Genomic DNA, 17552 nt, shown 5'->3' on the forward strand with positions numbered 1-17552 from the left:
AGGGGAGGGGGAAAGAGGAAGGAGGGAGGAGGAAGGAAGAGGAAGGAGGAAAGAGGAAGGAGGAAAGAGGAAGGAGGAAGGAGGAAGGAGGAGGAAAGAGGAAGGAGGAAGGAGGAGGAAGGAGGAGGAAGGAGGAAGGAGGAGGAAGGAGGAAGGAGGAGGAAAGAAGAAGGAGGAAAGAGGAAGGAGGAGGAAGGAGGAAGGAGGAGGAAGGAGGAAGGAGGAAAGAGGAAGGAGGAAGGAGGGAGGGAAGGAGGAAGGAGGAAGGAGGAGGAAGGAGGAAAGAGGAAGGAGGAAGGAGGAAGGAGGAGGAAAGAGGAAGGAGGAAGGAGGAGGAAGGAGGGAGGAAGAGGAAAGAAGAAGGAGGAAAGAGGAAGGAGGAGGAAGGAGGAAGGAGGAAAGAGGAAGGAGGAAGGAGGGAGGGAAGTAGGAAGGAGGAGGAAGGAGGAAAGAGGAAGGAGGAAGGAGGAGGAAGGAGAAAGGAGGAAAGAGGAAGGAGAAAGGAGGAGGAAGGAGGAAAGAGGAAGGAGGAAGGAGGGAGGGAGGGAAGGAGGAGGAAGGAGGAAGGAGGAAAGAGGAAGGAGGAAGGAGGAGGAAAGAGGGAGGGAGGGAAGGAGGAAGGAGGAGGAAAGAGGAAGGAGGAGGAAAGAGGAAGGAGGAGGAAGGAGGAAGGAGGAAAGAGGAAGGAGGAGGAAGGAGAAAGGAGGAAAGAGGAAGGAGAAAGCAGGAGGAAGGAGGAAAGAGGAAGGAGGAAGGAGGGAGGGAGGGAAGGAGGAAGGAGGAGGAAGGAGGAAGGAGGAAAGAGGGAGGGAGGGAGGGAAGGAAGGAAGGAAAGATCCCAGAGATAAAGCCCTTGTAAAAGTGGCTGCTGCTTCCTCCTCACTCAATCGACGTCAACTATTTTTATTAGCGAAAAACCAAGAACAACCTCTCCTCCCCACAAAACAAAAGCAAAATAAAAGCCAAAGACAGGTGTCAAGAAGATTTCTGGGAGAGCGCATTTTAAAGAATGTGACTTTCTTCATCTCGAGAGCCACCCAACCCAGCATCTTGGCGTGGGCCGGCCTGTACCCCTCATCAAAGGAACAATTGGCTTGCAAACTGGGAATCTCTGTTAAAACAGACAAGATGATTTTGCTCTTTTCTTGTGGCAACGTCTGAAGATGTGCAGGAAACGGGTATTTTTTAGGCCAACCTCAGCCGTCTGTGCGACCCTCCAGAGCTTGTGCAAATTGCACAGCTCGTATCTGGAGGCTGTGTGTCCTTTTGCAGGACTCTGGTGAGCCCGGGGTATGTACCCCAAAGGGAGATTGAGCTGAGGGCTTTCTCTGCCATTCAACAGCGTCTCTGGCCTGGATATGCCCTGCTTGCTGGGGTATTTCTGCAGGGCAGCCTCTCCTACCCGAACACCCCCAAGTTCCCGTGACTTACAACGGTGGCTGCAGGGAGGGCAGACGTCTTGGGTGATGCTGGTCTGGTGGTGCTTGTCTGAGCAGCCGTCAAGCTGGGCAGGAGGTCCTCGGGGACCCTCCTCCTGGTCCAGAGACGGCTGCCCTATGGGAGTGACTGCTGCACAGGAGCAGGAGTGGAGGGCCAGCTCTCTGCTCTGCTGGGAAAAAAAATCCCACTGGCTCTGCCTGCACCACACCCTGAGACAGACACCAGCAGCCTCCGGAGACCCAGCGAGCGGCTCTTAGCTGCGATCTGTCATCTGCAGACTGAGCTTGGTGCACAGTGGTTATGAAACCAGCCAGACCAACAATAGATGGAAAAGCTTCCTCTTTTTGGCCCTGGGCCCCAGGGAGTGAGGTCAGGTAATCAGAGGGGGATTTTATGTGTTTTTCTCCTAACGCAGTATTTTTCAATATGGCTTTTAAAAAAAATGAGTTTGGCCTCCATGTATGCGGGACCATTGCCTCAGAAGGGTTAGTTTAGGATTAGAAAATGGGTTAAACTTAAGGACAGCTTCTCTTGGATATATTGGATATTACTTTATGCTTTATGTGAAAATACTAATTTTTTAAAATATGTATGTCCTTAGTCACTATTTGTTTTCTTTTGAGACTGAGTCTCGCTCTGCCTCCCAAGCTGGAGTGCAATGGCACAGTCTCGGCTCACTGTGACTTCCTCCTCCCAGGTTCAAATGATTCTCCCTCAGCCTCCCAAGTAGCTGGGAAGACAGGCATACATCACCACACCCGGCTAATTTTTTTTTTTATATTTTTTTTTTTTTAGTAGAGACAGGATTTCATCATGTTGCTCAGGCTGGTCTCAAACTCCTGACCTCAGGTGATCCACCCACCTCAGCCTCCCAAAGTGCTGAGATTACAGGCGTGACCCACCGCGCCTGGCTGCGTATTAACTATTTAAAAGCAGTCAGTACTCATTGGATGATGCTAAGGCAGTTTTTTATTTGGAAGCTTGAGGCTGCAGTGAGCTGAACTGCACTGTACTCACTGTTCTGAACAGAATTGAACTCACACCACTGCACTCCAGCCTGGGTGACAGAGCAGGACCCTGTCTTAAAAATTAAAGGGAGGGCCCTTTATTACAAACAGCGAGTTCAGTATGTATTTTCTGAGTTTTGTATCTGTTACAGTCTGAATTGCACTCTCCCAAATTCATACGTTAAAGTCCTAACCCCTAGGACCACACAATGTGGCTGTATTTGGAGATTACTTCTTTAAAGAGTTAACTACAGTAAAATGAGGTCACTAAGGTGGGCTCTGATCCAATAGGACCGGTGTCCTCATATGAAGAGGAGATGAGGACACAGACACACACAGAGGGACGACCCTGTGAGCACACAGGGAGAAGATGGCGTCTCCAAGCCCAAGAGAGAGGCCTCAGGAGGAACAAGCCCTGCCCACACCTGGATCTCAGACTTCCAGCCTCCAGGACTGTGGGAGAATCAATGTCTGTTGTTTCTAAGCCACCCAGTCTATGGTATTCTGGGACAGTAGTTCGAAATCGACAAAGACAGCTCATAAGAAGAGGAGATGAGGACACAGACACACACAGAGAGACGACCCTGTGAGGACACAGGGACAAGACGGCATCTCCAAGCCCAGGAGAGAGGCCTCAGGAGGAACCAGCCCTGCCCACACCTGGATCTCAGACTTCCAGCCTCCAGGACTGTGGGAGAATCAATGTCTGTTGTTTAGAACCACCCAGTTTGCAGGGTTTTATTAGGGTGGCCGAGCTGACTACCCCTTCACTCTGAAGCAGGCGGGAGAAGGCAGACGTCGGAGATGCTGCTGAAACCTAGGCTGAATGGACGTGAACTTGGGTACCACTGGCTTGTCCCTGCTGTCGAATCCCAAAGACCATCTCGAGGCCATCTGGAGTCATGCTCTCCCCTCAAGGCTTCCCAGTAGAGACAGCACGTTACGGGGTGGGAAATGGTTGTTCACAGTCGTTCAGTGTCCCCGGGATTCTGCCCTGTGCCCTTTCAGAGGGTTTCTCTCTCTCTCCGCTCAGTTCGCAGGAAGCAACTTGTCTGCAGTTCCCAAATCTACTTCTTGGAGCCTCTGTCCTCTACTATATTCCTGGAGGGAACAGGCTGGGAAGGAGGGTGGTGTCCCCTTAAAACATTCAGTCAGCCGCCGCTTCAGACGGAGCAGTCATTTGTAGATAACTAGGACATGGGGTCGTATTCAACACTGCTTCCCATGAGTATTTTTTCTTTCTTTCTTTCTTTCTTTTTTATGAGATGGAGTCTCACTCTGTCTCCCAGGTTGGATGCGGTAGCATGATCTCAGCTCCCTGCAACCTCTGCCTCCCTAGTTCAAGCAATTCTCCTGCCTCAGGCTCCCGAGTAGCTGGGATGACAGGCACCCGCCACCACGCCCAGCTAATTTTTGTATTTTTAGTAGAGACGGGGTTTCACCATGTTGGCCAGGATGGTGTCTATCTCTTAACCTCGTGATTCACCCGCCTCGGCCTTTCAAAGTGCTGAGATTACAGGTGTGAGCCACTGCACCTGGCCAAGTATTTTTAATATTAGTATTTTAGAAACTCAGTCATTCCACTAGTAAACCAGCATGGATAGAAACGCAAACATCAGGCTGGGCGTGGTGGCTCATGCTCGTAATCCCAGAATTTTGGGAGGCCAAGGCGGGTGGATCACTTGAGGTCAAGAGTTCAAGACCACTCTGATCAACATGGTGAAACCCCGTCTCTACTTAAAATACAAAAATTGGCCAGGCATAGTGGCGGGTACCTCTAATTCCGGCTATTCAGGAGACTGAGGCAGGAGAACCACTTGAACCCGGGAGGCGGAGGTTGCAGAGAGCCGAGGTCATGCCACTGCACTCCAGCCTGGGGGACAGAGCGAGACTCCATCTCAAAAAAAAAAAGAAAAAAGAAAAAAAAGAAACTCAAACATCACAGAGAGAGATCAATTTTTTTTTTTAAAAAACAGCATGTTAATTAGGGTTTTCTCTTTTTTTTTCAAGACAAGGTCTCACTCTGTGGCCCAAGCTGGAGTGCAGTCCGGGCGTGGTGTCTCACGCCTGTAATCCCAGCATTCTGGGAGGCCGAGGTGGGCAGATCGCCTGAGGTCAGGAGTTTGAGACCGGCCTGGCCAAGATGGTGAAACCCCGTGTCTACTAAAAATACAAAAATTAGCCGGGCATGGTGGCGGGTGCCTGTAATCCCAGCTACTCAGGATGCTGAGGTAGGAGAATCACTTGAACCCGGGAGGCGGAGGTTGCGGTGAGCCGAGATCGTGTCACAGCACTCCAGCCTGGGTGACAAGAGTAAACTCTGTCTCAAAACAAATAAATAAATAAATAGTATGCTGACAAGCAAATATGGCTTTTTCTGTTTGTTATTACACCTGGCATCTCCAAGAAGGTACCGGACTTGCTGAGGTGTGGAGTGGCATCCAGGCTGGTGGGAGATGGTTGGTTTGGGGGGCTGTGGGGCAGCGAGGGGCTTGTTGGGACCGGCTTGGATGCCTGTGGGTGTCAGACCTGCAGCCTAGCGGGTCCTTGCCATCCAGGAAGCTGTGAGTATTTGGTTTGGGGCAGCTGAACCCAGGAAGCAGGACTGAGGAGGTAAGAAGCAGAGAGGGATGGGCTGCAACTCCACTGGATGCCAGCCAGCAGACACGGATAGCATGAAGGATAAAAACAAAAGACCAGCTGCTCCCTGCGAGCTGATTCGTGGTTTGCCCTGGAGATTCAAGCTGCTTCTGAACTTTAAACAGCACCCACAGTGTTAGAAAACTGTTGATGTGGCCGGGCGCGGTGGCTCGCACCTGTCATCCCAGCACTTTGGGAGGCCGAGGCGGGCGGATCACGAGGTCAGGAGTTCGAGACCATCCTGGCTAACACGGTGAAACCCTGTCTCTACTAAAAATACAAAAAATTAGCTGGGTGTGGCGGTGGGCACCTGTAGTCTCAGCTACTCAGGAGGCTGAGGCAGGAGAATGGCATGAACCTGGGAGGCAGACCTTGCAGTGAGCCGAGTTCGCGCCACTACACTCCAGCCTGGGCGACAGAGTGAGACTCCGTTTCAAAAAAAAAAAGAAAGAAAACTTGAAGAGGGCCAGCCCATCTTGGTTACAGCCCCCAAGAGGCGACCTCCCAACACTATGGGACCTGCAACAGCCAACTCTGTATTTTTTTTTTCAGACAGAGTTTTCCTCTTGTCACCCACGCTGGAGTGCAATGGCACAATCTTGGTTCACTGCAACCTCCGCCTCCCGGGTTCAAGCGATTCTCCTGCCTCAGCCTCCTGAGTAGCTGGGATTACAGGCACGCGTCACCACACCCGGCTAATTTTTGTATTTTTAGTAGAGATGGGGTTTCACCATGTTGCCCAGGCTGGTCTCGAACTCCTGATCTCGTGATCCACCCTCCTCAGCCTCCCAAAGTGGTGGGATGACAGGTGTGAGCCACCACGACCGGCCCTCTGTTATTTTTTGAGATGGAGTCTCGCTCTTGTCACCCAGGCTGGAGTGCAGCAGCACGATCTCAGCTCACTGCAACTTCTGCCTTCTGAGTTCAAGCGATTCTTCTGCTTCGGCCTCCTGAGCAACTGGGATTACAGGCGCCCGCCACCACACCTGGCTAATTTTTGTATTTTTAGTAGAGACAGGGTTTCACCATGTTGCCCAGGCTGGTCTCGAACTCCTGATCTCGTGATCCACCCTCCTCAGCCTCCCAAAGTGCTGGGATTACAGGCATGAGCCCCTGCACTCAACCCTCTTTTTCTTTTTCTTTTTTTTCTTTTTTTTTTTTTTTGAGACAGAGTTTTGCTCTTGTCCCCCAGGCTGGAGTGCAATGGCACGATCTCGGCTCACTGCAACCTCTGCCTCCCAGGTTCAAGGGATTTTCCTGCCTCAGCCTCCTGAGTAGCTGGGATTACACGAGGTGTGTGCCACCACGCCTGGCCAATTTTTGTATTTTTAGTAGATATAGGGGTTTCACCATGTTGGCCAGGCCGATCTCGAACTCCTGACCTCAGGTGATCCTCCTGCCTTGGCCCCCAAAATGCTGGGATTACAGACGTGGTAATGCTTGCCACAGTTACTGGTTATGTTCCTGCAAACTATCACCAGATCGCCTCTTACGCCGAAACTTTAATACAATGTTTCACGTACTACGTATTTACTGCCTATATTAAAACTATAACTTATGGGAAATTTGTCATTAGGTGAAACGTGTGAATAAGGAAAAAAAAGAAATAAAAACAAAACAAAACAAAAACCCTATAATTTAAAATACTACATTCAGACAACCTGACCAAAACTCTCTAAACGATTTCCCCGAAACAGAGCCATAAGTAACTTGGGACCCAGACAAGGGGTAACCTGGGATGTCTTTCTATTTATTTATATCTCTAATTTTTTGAATCTGTTTTTTGTTTTGTTTTGTTTCTTCTTTTTGAGACGGAGTCTCGCTCTGTGGCCCAGGCTGGAGTGCAGTGGCGTGATCTCGGCTCACTGCAAGCTCCGCCTCCCGGGTTCACGCCATTCTCCTGCCTCAGCCTCCCGAGTAGCTGGGACTACAGGCGCCCGCCACCACGCCCAGCTAATTTTTTGTATTTTTAGTAGAGACGGGGTTTCACCATGTCTCTATTCTCCTGCGATACTCCTGCGTCAGATTACAGGTGTCAGCCACCGCGCCCGGCCTGTTTTTGTTTTTGTTCTTGTTTTGTTTTGTTTTGTTTTTTAGTTTTCAGTGTACAAATCTACTCTCACGATTAATTTCTAAGTGTTTTATTCTTTTTGGTGTTATTGTTAATGTAATTGTTTTCTTATTCTCTTATTTATGTACTTATTTTGAGGTAGGGTCTCACTCTGTTGCCCAGGCTGGAGTGCAGTGGCACAATCATGGCTCATGGCAGCCTTGAACTCCTGAGTTCAAGTGATTCCCTGCCTCAGCCTCCCGAGTAGCTGGGACTACAGGCGTGCACCACCATGCCCAGCTAATTTTTTTTCTTTTTTTGAGACAGAGTCTCGCTCTGTCACCCAGGCTGGAGTGCAGTGGTGCAATCTCGGCTCACTGCAACCTCTGCCTCCCGAGTTCAAGTGATTCTCCTGCCTCAGCCTCCTGAGTAGCTGGGATTCCAGGTACACACCACCACACCCAGCTAATTTTTGTATTTTTAGTAGAGACGGGGTTTCTACTAAATGTTGGCCAGGCTGGTCTTGAACTCCTGACCTCAGGTGATCCACCCACCTTGCCCTCCCAAAGTCTTGGGATTACAGGCGGGAGGCCCCGCGCCCGGCCATATTAATTCTTTAGAAGTCAACAGAGGCCCATTGCTCTGAGCTGCCACCACCCCCGGCCCTGTTTGTGACGACCAGTGGGCTTCCGTGGACGTAGGATTTTGGGTGCTAAAACCAGGAAAGCCCCCAGGAGCACCCAGGCTCCGAGGCTCTGGGAGACGGGGTGTGAGAGACACAACCTCCCCGCCAGAGGGAAATGACCCATTACAATCCCCTGGGTGGTTTTCCAGGCCAGGCAGCTGGGGCCGCCTGTCTGGCCCAGGGTGGCCTGAATCTCTCAGTTCTGTCCTGGGAGAGGTGGGGATTTTTAAGCCTGATCTTTTAACTTTACCACAGGGCTGCTATCCAGCCTTCCTGCATGTGACAGACTCTACACCCATCTTCCAAAGCTCACACAGCTGGCCAGAGAGTCCGGGGACCCTCCTGGAAGGAGGTGGCTGCGTCTTCTCAGATACCATGTCCAGGCTTACATCTGAATCTTTTCGATCTGACTTCAAGGGACGTAAATGTCAGACCCCTGGAAGCGCTCTGTGCATCCCTGTGATGGTGCTTTGCAGACTTTTGGCCTGTGTTTGACTTTCTGATGCGTTTTCATTTTCATTTTCGTTTTTCTGTATTTATTTATGGAGACATAAGGTCTTGCTCTGTTGCCCCAGGCTGGAGTGCTGTGGTGACATTATATAGCTCACTGCAACCTCAACCTCCTGGCCTGAACCAATCCTCCTACCTCAGCCTCCTGAGCAGCTGGGACCACAGGTGCACACCACCATGGCTGGCTGATTATTTATTTTCGTAGAGTTGGGGTCTCACTATATTGCCCTGTCTTAGTTTTCATTTATTATTATTATTATTATTATTATTATTTGAGACAAAGTTTCACTCTGTCGCCCAGGCTGGAGTGCAGTCCTGCGATCTTGGCTGACTGCAAGCTCCATCTCCCGGGTTCAAGTGATTCTCCTGCCTCAGGCTCTCGAGTAGCTGGGATTACAGGCGTTTGCCAACACGCCCAGCTAATTTTTTGTGTTTTTAGTAGAGATGGGGTTTCACCGTGTTGGCCAGGATGGTCTCGATCTCCTGACCTCATGATCCACCCACCTCGGCCTCCCAAAGTGCTGGGATTACAGGCGTGAGCCACCGCGCCCAGCGAGTTTTCATTTTTATTTATTATTATTATTATTATTATTATTATTTTTTGAGATGAAATCTCCCTCTGTCACCCAGGAAGGAGTGCAGTGCTGTGATCTTGCCTCACTGCAACCTCCGCCTCCCAGGTTTAAACGATTCTCCTGCCTCAGCCTCCTGAATATCTGGAACTACAGGCATGCGCCACCACACCCGGCTAATTTCTGTATTATTAGTAGACGCAGGATTTTACCATGTTGGCCAGGCTGGTCTTGAACTCCTGACCTCAGGTGATCCGCCCGCCTCAGCCTCTCAAAGTGCTGGGATGACAGACATAAGCCACCACGCCTGGCCTCATTTTTCTATTTGGAAATAAAGTCCTGTCTAGGTTTATGAGGAGTGGGACCACATCACTGAAGATACACGAGCAAGAACATAGATTTGCTTTTCTCTGTTTTGGTCACGTCCTCTCGGGGGGCGGGTGGGGGTGGCAAACCTCCTCCCCTCCCTCCCCCACTTCGAACACAGAGTGAGTGTTGGTGACACTCGGCCAGGGACAGGGCCCCACTGCGAACCAGGTTCCTCTTTCTGCTGACTCTCTGGGGACCCTGTTTGCCTCCCTGCAACACGCTTTGCCGAAAAGCCTCTCTGCTGGCTGCCACGTGAGCCGCCCCTGTCCCCAGCCTTCCCCACCTGCAAACCCAAATCGAGGGCCTCCCAGCTGGGTTGGATGGCGGCCCCCAGAGATATGTCCGTGTCCTGAGCCCTGCTATTTGGGGAGGGGGTTTCATTTGGAAAAAAGGGTCTTTGCAGATTCATTCCGTTGTGGATCTTGAGAGAAAATAATCCTGCACTGTCTGGGTGGGTCCTAAATGCAATGACGGGTGTCCTTCTAAGAGACAGAGGAGGAGACACAGACACAGAGGAGGAGGCCACATGGAGACAGAGGCAGAGACTGGAGTGATGCAGCCACAAGCCCGGGGATGCCTGGAGCCCCCAGGAGCTGGAAGAGGCAGGAAGGATCCTCCCCTAGAGCCTCTGGAGGGAACTGGGTCCAATTGTAATGGGTTGAACAGCAGATCCTGGAAACATATGTCCATATCCTAGAGCCCAGAACCTGGAATGAGATGTTATTTGGAAATAAAGAACTTTGCAGATTTAATGAGTTAAGGATCTCAAGATGAGATACTCCTGGATTAGGCTGGGCCCTAAATCCAATGACAGGTGTCCTTATCAGAGACAGAAGAGGAGACACAGACACAGAGGAGGAGGCCACATGGAGATGGAGACAGAGCCTGGAGTGACGCGGCCACAAGCCCAGGGATGCCTGGAGCCCCCAGGAGTTGGGAGAGGCAGGAAGGACCCTTCCCTAGAACCTCCAGAGGGAACCGGAAACAATTGTAGTGGATTCAACAAAGGCTTCTGGAAAGATCTGTCCACAACCCAATGCCTAGATCCTGGAATGAGACCTCACTTGGAAATGGGATGGTTCCAGATGCCATTATGTGAAAGATTCAAATTGAAATCATCTTGAATTTAGGCTGGACTCTAAATGCAGTGACAGGTGTCCTTGTAAGGGACAGAAGAGGAGACACAGACACAGAGGGAGAAGGCCACATGGAGACGGAGACAGAGACTGGAGTGATGTGGCCACAAGCCCAGGGATGCCTGGAGCCCCCAGGAGCTGGAAGAAGCAGGAAGGATCCTCCCCTAGAGCTCCTTCAGGGAGCACAGACCTGAGACATTTTGATCTCAGACTTCTGGCCCCTGGAACTGTGAGAAAGTAAATTCCTGTTGTCGAAGTCCCCAGTTTGCGGCATTTTTTGTGTCAGCCTCAGGGGACTCACAGAAATGGCTTTGTCTCTGCACCCCTAAAATAATTTTAATGTTGCTACCAAACAAGTTTGAAAGATGCAGGCACTCTTAAAATACGACTGCCAGCCGGGCGCAGTGGTTCACGCCTGTCATCCCAGCACTTCGGGAGGCCGAGGAAGGTGGAACACCTGAGGTCAGGAGTTTGAGACCAGCCTGGCCAACGTGGTGAAACCCCGTCTCTACTAAAAATACAAAAATTAGCCAGGTGTGGTGGCTCATACCTGTAATCCCAGCACTCTGGGAGGCCGAGGCGTGTGGATCACCTGAGGACAGGAGTTCGAGAACAGCCTGGCCAACGTGGCGAAACCCCATCTCAGCCAAAAATACAAAAATGAGCTGGGCGTGGTGGCAGACACCTGTAGTCCCAGCTAATCAGGAGGCTGAGGCAGGAGAATCTCTTGAACCCGGGAGGCGGAGGTTGCAGTGAGACAAGATTGCACCACTGCACTCCAGCCTGGGCAACAAAGTGACACTCCATCTCAAAAACAAACAAACAAACCAAACCAAACCAAAACAAAACAAAACAAAAAAACTGCCTGCTGGGCACAGTGGCTCACGCCCATAATCCCAGCAGTTTGGAAGGCCGAGGCGGGTGGATCATCTGAGGTCGGGAGTTCGAGACCAGCCTGGCCAACATGGCGAAACCCCGTCTCTAATAAAAATACAAAAATTAGTTGGGCGTGGTGGCGGGCACCTGTAATCCCAGCTACTCAGGAGGCTGAGGCAGGAGAATCCCTTGAACCCAGGAGGCAGAGGTTGCAGTGAGCTGAGATCCTGCCACTGTACTCCAGCCTGGGTGAGACTCAGTCTCAAACAAAACAAAAAACAATACACAGCTGCTTTGTCACTGTTCTGGAGGAAGTGAATAGACTCTAATAATGTTGGTGTTATACAGGCAATTATCCACTTAAATAACCTGTAAACGAACTGTCTTTAAAGATTTGGGAATTCTGCCGGGTGCGGTGGCTCACGCCTGTAATCCCAGCACTTTGGGAGGCCGAGGCGGGCGGATCATGAGGTCAGGAGTTCAAGACCAGCCTGGCCAATATGATGAAACCCCGTCTCTGCTAAAAATACAAAAATTAGCTGGGCATGGTGGCGGGCACCTGTAGTTCCAGATACTCGGGAGGCTGAGGCAGGAGAATCGCTGGAACCTGGGAGGCAGAGGTTGCAGTGAGCCGAGATGGCACCATTGCACTCCAGCCTGGGCAACAGACCAAGACTCTGTCTCAAAAAAAAAAAAAAAAGATTTGGGAATTCCATATGCTTCTTTGCCCTCCTTGAAGCTTCTGTTTCAATCTTATTGCCTCCTGATGTGATGTAGACCTGGATTTGAAAAGCCTTTTAGTAGTGACCCTCTCCATCTCATGATAGCAAAACAGTTCATGTGTTGAAATTTAAACATGGGTTTCACTTCCTGGTACCATAAGGATCCCACGTGCTGGAAACTTTCCTGTGTTGAAATGTTCTCTGTGGTCAAAACTGATCAGGCTGGGTGCGGTGGCTCATGCCTGTCATCCCAGCATTTTGGGAGTCTGAGGCAGGCGGATCACTTGAGGTCAGGAGTTTGAGACCAGCCCGGCCAACGTGGTGAAACCCCATCTCTACTAAAAATACAAAATTAGGCCGGGTGTGGTGGCTCACGCCTGTAATCCCAGCACTTTGGGAGGCCGAGGCAGGCAGATCACCTGAGGTTAGGAGTTCGAGACCAGCCTGGCCAACATGCTGAAACCCTGTCTCTACTAAAAATACAAAAATTAGCCAGGCATTGGCCAGATGCGGTGGCTCACACCTGTAATCCCAGCACTTTGGGAGGCCAAGGCGGGTGGATCACAACGTCAAGAGATCGAGGCCATCCTGGCTAACACGGTGAAACCCTGTCTCTACTAAAAAAAACACAAAAATAAATTAGCCAGGCTTGGTGGTGGGTGCCTGTAGTCCCAGCTACTCGGGAGGCTGAGGCAGGAGAATGGCGTGAACCTGGGAGGCGGAGCTTGCAGTGAGCTGAGATCGCGCCACTGCACTCCAGCCTGGGCGACAGAGCAAGACTCCGTCTCAAAAAAAAAAAAAAAAAAAAAAAGAAAGAAAGAAAGAAAATCTCGTGCTCAACCTCAAATTGCAAACGTGAATCAGGGCATCTCAGAGGACCTGAGCTGGGTTTCTGTGACTGACGTGGTGCTCTGGCCGCTTGCCCATCGTAAAAACGGATGAGACTGTGGAAAGCAGATCTTTATCTTTCTGAAAAGGAAGCAAGAGAGGGCCTCGTCACCGACCTTTCCGTTGGCCTTGGCGTCTTAATGAGCACAAATAGTGTCCACGGACTGAGTTTCCTCGTGTCCAGCAAGGACAGGGCTGAAAAATGGAACCACTGCACACAGAGGCCCTGGATGAGTGTCTGCAGACAACTGAAGATGAAGCTTGGTGTCTCATCAACAATTTCAGAATATTATCCACTAGCTTAAGAAGATACAAAAGGCCTTCTGGGAGGCCGAGGTGGGTCGATCACCTGAGGTCAGGAGTTGGAGACCAGCCTGGCCAACATGGTGAAACTCCATCTCTACTCAAAATACAAAACCTAACTGGGTGTGGTGACTGGCGCCTGTCATCCCAGCTACTCGGGAGGCTGAGGCAGGAGAATCGCTTGAGCAAAGAGGGTCTAAGTTCAGAGGCATGATCAGGGCAGGCATCCTCACTTACTCTCTCTGTGTGTCCAAGATGAAGTCCCCTAGATTTCGCCGGACGAGATGAGACCTGACATTCCACATTGTCCTTGAACACCTGGCAGTCAGCACCCACTACTTCCTGAGTCCTGGAAAAAATCAACCTCATGTCTCGTTGGATGAGTTGTCCCGGGAGACACACCAGGACCCCACCCAAGCCTTCCTAGCCGAAAATCATCACTGAGCCAGAAAAGCTGTCACTCATATCCCCGGTGACTGCCGACGGTGGTTCGGAGCTGGGGTGGCTCATGAGCCCCTGCAGTACTGGCAACATTCCTGTTGTGTGGATTGCTAAACTGAGGCTCGGGGCCGTGACGACACCCGGTCACAGCACCCGGCAGAGTCCCCACGTGCCGGCCCCTCCTGTTGGCGATGCGCGATTTCCGACCCCCCGCCTGACTTCCCACGTCTCCATGCCACATTGATGAGTAGCTTCATGTTGAGTTTGAGCCTGTTTCTGGGTACACCACCCCTGTGGTGACGGGAGGGAAAGTAAAGGTTTTTCTCACTTGACAGAAGAGGAAATTGAGGTTAGCTATTAGGTCATGGCATGGCCGTGGTCAGACCCATGGCTGATAACATTTAAAGGCACGCCTGAATCAAGCCAGCCCCGTCTGGCACTCAACACTCACCCCACGTCTTTGCAGCCGGGCGGGACGAGGCAGGAACCATGCCGCCACCCCTCAGGAGACCTCCCTGCTGCCTCCTGCACCTCTTCCACCCCGTAGGGCGTGTGCCTGATGACCTCTCATCACTATGCCCCTGCCCCCCCGACACCCTGTGGGTTTAGGGGAAAAATCCAGCAATGGCCTAGGTCAGGTCACATAAGATTCCTCACAACAGACTCTGATGTTCTGGCAGTATTGCTGAGTGTCTCTAAAACCATGGAAAGCCCCAGGGGCTGGCAGAGCTGCAGGCAGTCAGCTGGGGAGGTGGCGTTCATGCTGCCATTAACCAGGCTGAGTGTTGATCAAAGGTTTTCAACTGGGGCCATTGCGGTCCCCAGGGGACGCTTGGCAGCAGCAACATCTCTGGCTGTCATGACAGGGTGGAGGAGCTCCTGGCATCTGGTGGGTGCAGCCCAGGGACACTGCTCAACATGCTACACTGCATGGGACGGCCCCGCCACAGAGAGTCATCCAGCCCCAAAATGTCAGCATTGCTGAGGCTGAGAGACTCCGTATATCGGTTATCCTCACATGAGAGACTCCGTATATTGGTTATCTATGTATCCATCTATGTATCTACCTATCTAGCCATCCATCTATTTATCTCTCTATCATCTATGTATCTATCTGTCTAGCCATCTATCTATCCATCTATCATCTATGTATCTATCCATCTATTCATCCATCTATCCTGTATGTATTTATCTATCCATCCATCCATCCATCCATCTATTCTTTCTATCTATCTATCTATCTATCCATCTATCTATCTATCTCTATTATCTATCTGTCATCTATGTATCTATGTATCTATACATCCATGTATGTGTCTATCATCTATGTATCCATCCATCCATCCATCTATTATATCATCTATGTATCTATGTATCCATCCATTCATTGTATCTATCATGTATCTATTATCTATCTGTCTATCATGTATGTATCTATCCATCTATTCATCCATCTATCTATCCTGTATGTATTTATCTATCTATCCATCCATCCATCCATCTATTCTTTCTATCTATCTATCTATCTACCTATCATCTATGTATCTATCCATTCTATCTATCTATCTATCTATCTATCTATCTATCTATCTATCTATCTATCTCTATTATCTATCTGTCATCTATGTATCTATGTATCTATACATCCATGTATGTGTCTATCATCTATGTATCCATCCATCCATCCATCCATTCATCCATCCATCCATCTATTATATCATCTATGTATCTATGTATCCATCCATTCATTGTATCTATCATGTATCTATTATCTATCTGTCTATCATGTATGTATCTATCCATCTATTCATCCATCTATCTATCCTGTATGTATTTATCTATCTATCCATCCATCCATCCATCCATCCATCTATCCATCCATCTATTCTATCTATCTATCTATCTATCTATCTATCTATCTATCTATCTATCTCTCTATCTATCTGTCATCTATGTATGTATGTATCCATCCATTCTATCTATCCATCTATTTATCTATCTATCTATCTATCTATCTATCTATCTATCTATCTATCTCTCTCTCTCTCTCTATCTGTCTATCTATCTATCTATCTATCTATCTATCTATCTCTATTATCTATCTATCATCTATGTATCTATCCATTCTATCTATGTATGTATCTATCTATCTTCTCTATCTATCATCTATGTATCTATGTATCCATCCATCTATGTATCTATTATCTATGTATCCGTCCATCCATCCATCCATTCTATCATCTATGTATCTATGTATCTATCCATTCATTGTATCTACCATGTATCTAACTATCCTCTATCTATCTCATCTATCATCTATATACATCTATCATCTACCACCTATCTGTCTCAATATCTGTCAATCTATCATCTATATGTATGTATTACCTATCTATCTCAATAGCTAGCTATCAATCATCTATCATCTAATCTATTCATCCATCTATCTCAATATCTATCAATCATCAAATAGCTGTATCTATTTATCTATCTATCTACACCTGGCTTAGAGCATGATGGGCTCACTACTCTGGGAGAGTAGCTGCGAGGAACACCACCAGTGTCCTCACTGATACAAGCTTTTTGTTTTTCTCTAGCAGCTAAACAAGCCCTGGCTTGGAGATGAGCAATATGAAAACTGGTGAAGCTCATCCAGCTCACAAACGCTCACTCACGGACCCCCTGCTCCATCAGCCATAACTACAGCTTCGATTGCACAGGAGATTAATTTCAGCCACTTTCTCCTGGTAAGAGACTCCGACAATAGGCTGGTTCTGGATGGTTGACAGAGGCTGCACACTCACTGCTTCTGTGTCCTGGAAGTCCCTTTTGACAGCCAGGCACAGTGGCTCATGCCTGTAATACCAGCACTTTGGGAGGCTGAGATGGGTGTATAACTTGACGTCAGGAGTTCAAGACCAGCCTGGCGACCACGGCGAAACCCTATCTCTACTAAAAACACAAAAATTAGCCAGGCATGGTGGTGTGCGCCTGCAGTCCAAGCTACTCAGTAGGCTGAGGCAGGAGAATTCCTGGAACCTGGGAGGAGGAGGTTGCAGTGAGCCGTGATCATGTCACTGCACTCCAGCCTGGGCAACAGAGTGAGACTCCATCTCAAAAAGAAAAAGAAAAGAGGCCAGGCACAGTGGCTCACACCTGGAATCCCAACACTTTGGGAGGCCAAGGCGGGCAGATCGTGGGGTCAGGAGATTGAGACCATCCTGGCTAACACAGTGAAACCCCGTCTCTACTAAAAAATACAAAAAAATTAGCTGGATGTGGTGGCAGGTGCCTGTAGTCCCAGCTACTCAGGAGGCTGAGGCAGGAGAATGGCATGAACCTGGGAGGCGGAGGTTGCAGTGAGCCGAGATCACACCACTGCACTCCAGCCTGGGCGACAGAGTGAGACTGTGTCAAAAAAAAAAAAGAAAAGAAAAAAGAGAACACCTTTTGATATAGATAGCCTCATTGTGATGCATTAAGTGTTAAAAGTTTCCACCCCCAAGTGAACATGGAACTTTTGTCACACGCTTGTTTGTCCTGTATCCACGTGTCAGGACACCCTTCATTAAAATTCAGAGCTCCTCCTGTAACCCGTTGAATACAAGTATGCTTGGTCATCTCATTCAACATAAATTCCCATCTCTGTCTTTTCTCCTTTGAAATGTCTATTTTTAGTCTCTGCCAGAGGCTACATTTCCCAGCCTGTTAGGCTACACAAATCAAGCTCTCCTCTCCAAATGTGTACATCTTGTCATTTTTTTCCCTTTAGCGACGAGATCTCGGTCTGTCACCCAGGCTGGAATGCAGTGGTGTGATCACAGCTCACTGCAGCCTCCAACTCCTGGGCTCAAACCGTCCTCCCACTTCAACATCCCAAAGCACTGGGGAGAAAGACAGGAGCTACCTTGCC

The 17552-nt window shown here is 49.4% G+C and overlaps 1 protein-coding gene across 2 annotated transcripts in view; it reads right to left on the minus strand.

The window, feature by feature from the left end:
* LOC129025975 (P2Y purinoceptor 8) overlaps positions 1 to 17552 on the minus strand; it is a 65024-nt gene that overhangs the window by 32799 nt on the left and 14673 nt on the right. The window contains exon 1 of one of the 2 annotated variants that reach the window (XM_054473508.1): positions 1432 to 1722. The exons of the other annotated variant lie outside the window; for it this stretch is intronic. The gene's annotated coding sequence lies outside the window, so the exon portion shown is untranslated. Of the gene's footprint in view, positions 1 to 1431; positions 1723 to 17552 lie in introns of those variants that run through there. 2 annotated transcript variants of the gene reach the window in all.

This window comes from Pongo pygmaeus, chromosome Y, assembly GCF_028885625.2.
Source record: "Pongo pygmaeus isolate AG05252 chromosome Y, NHGRI_mPonPyg2-v2.0_pri, whole genome shotgun sequence".
Taxonomy (NCBI): Eukaryota; Metazoa; Chordata; class Mammalia; order Primates; family Hominidae; genus Pongo; species Pongo pygmaeus.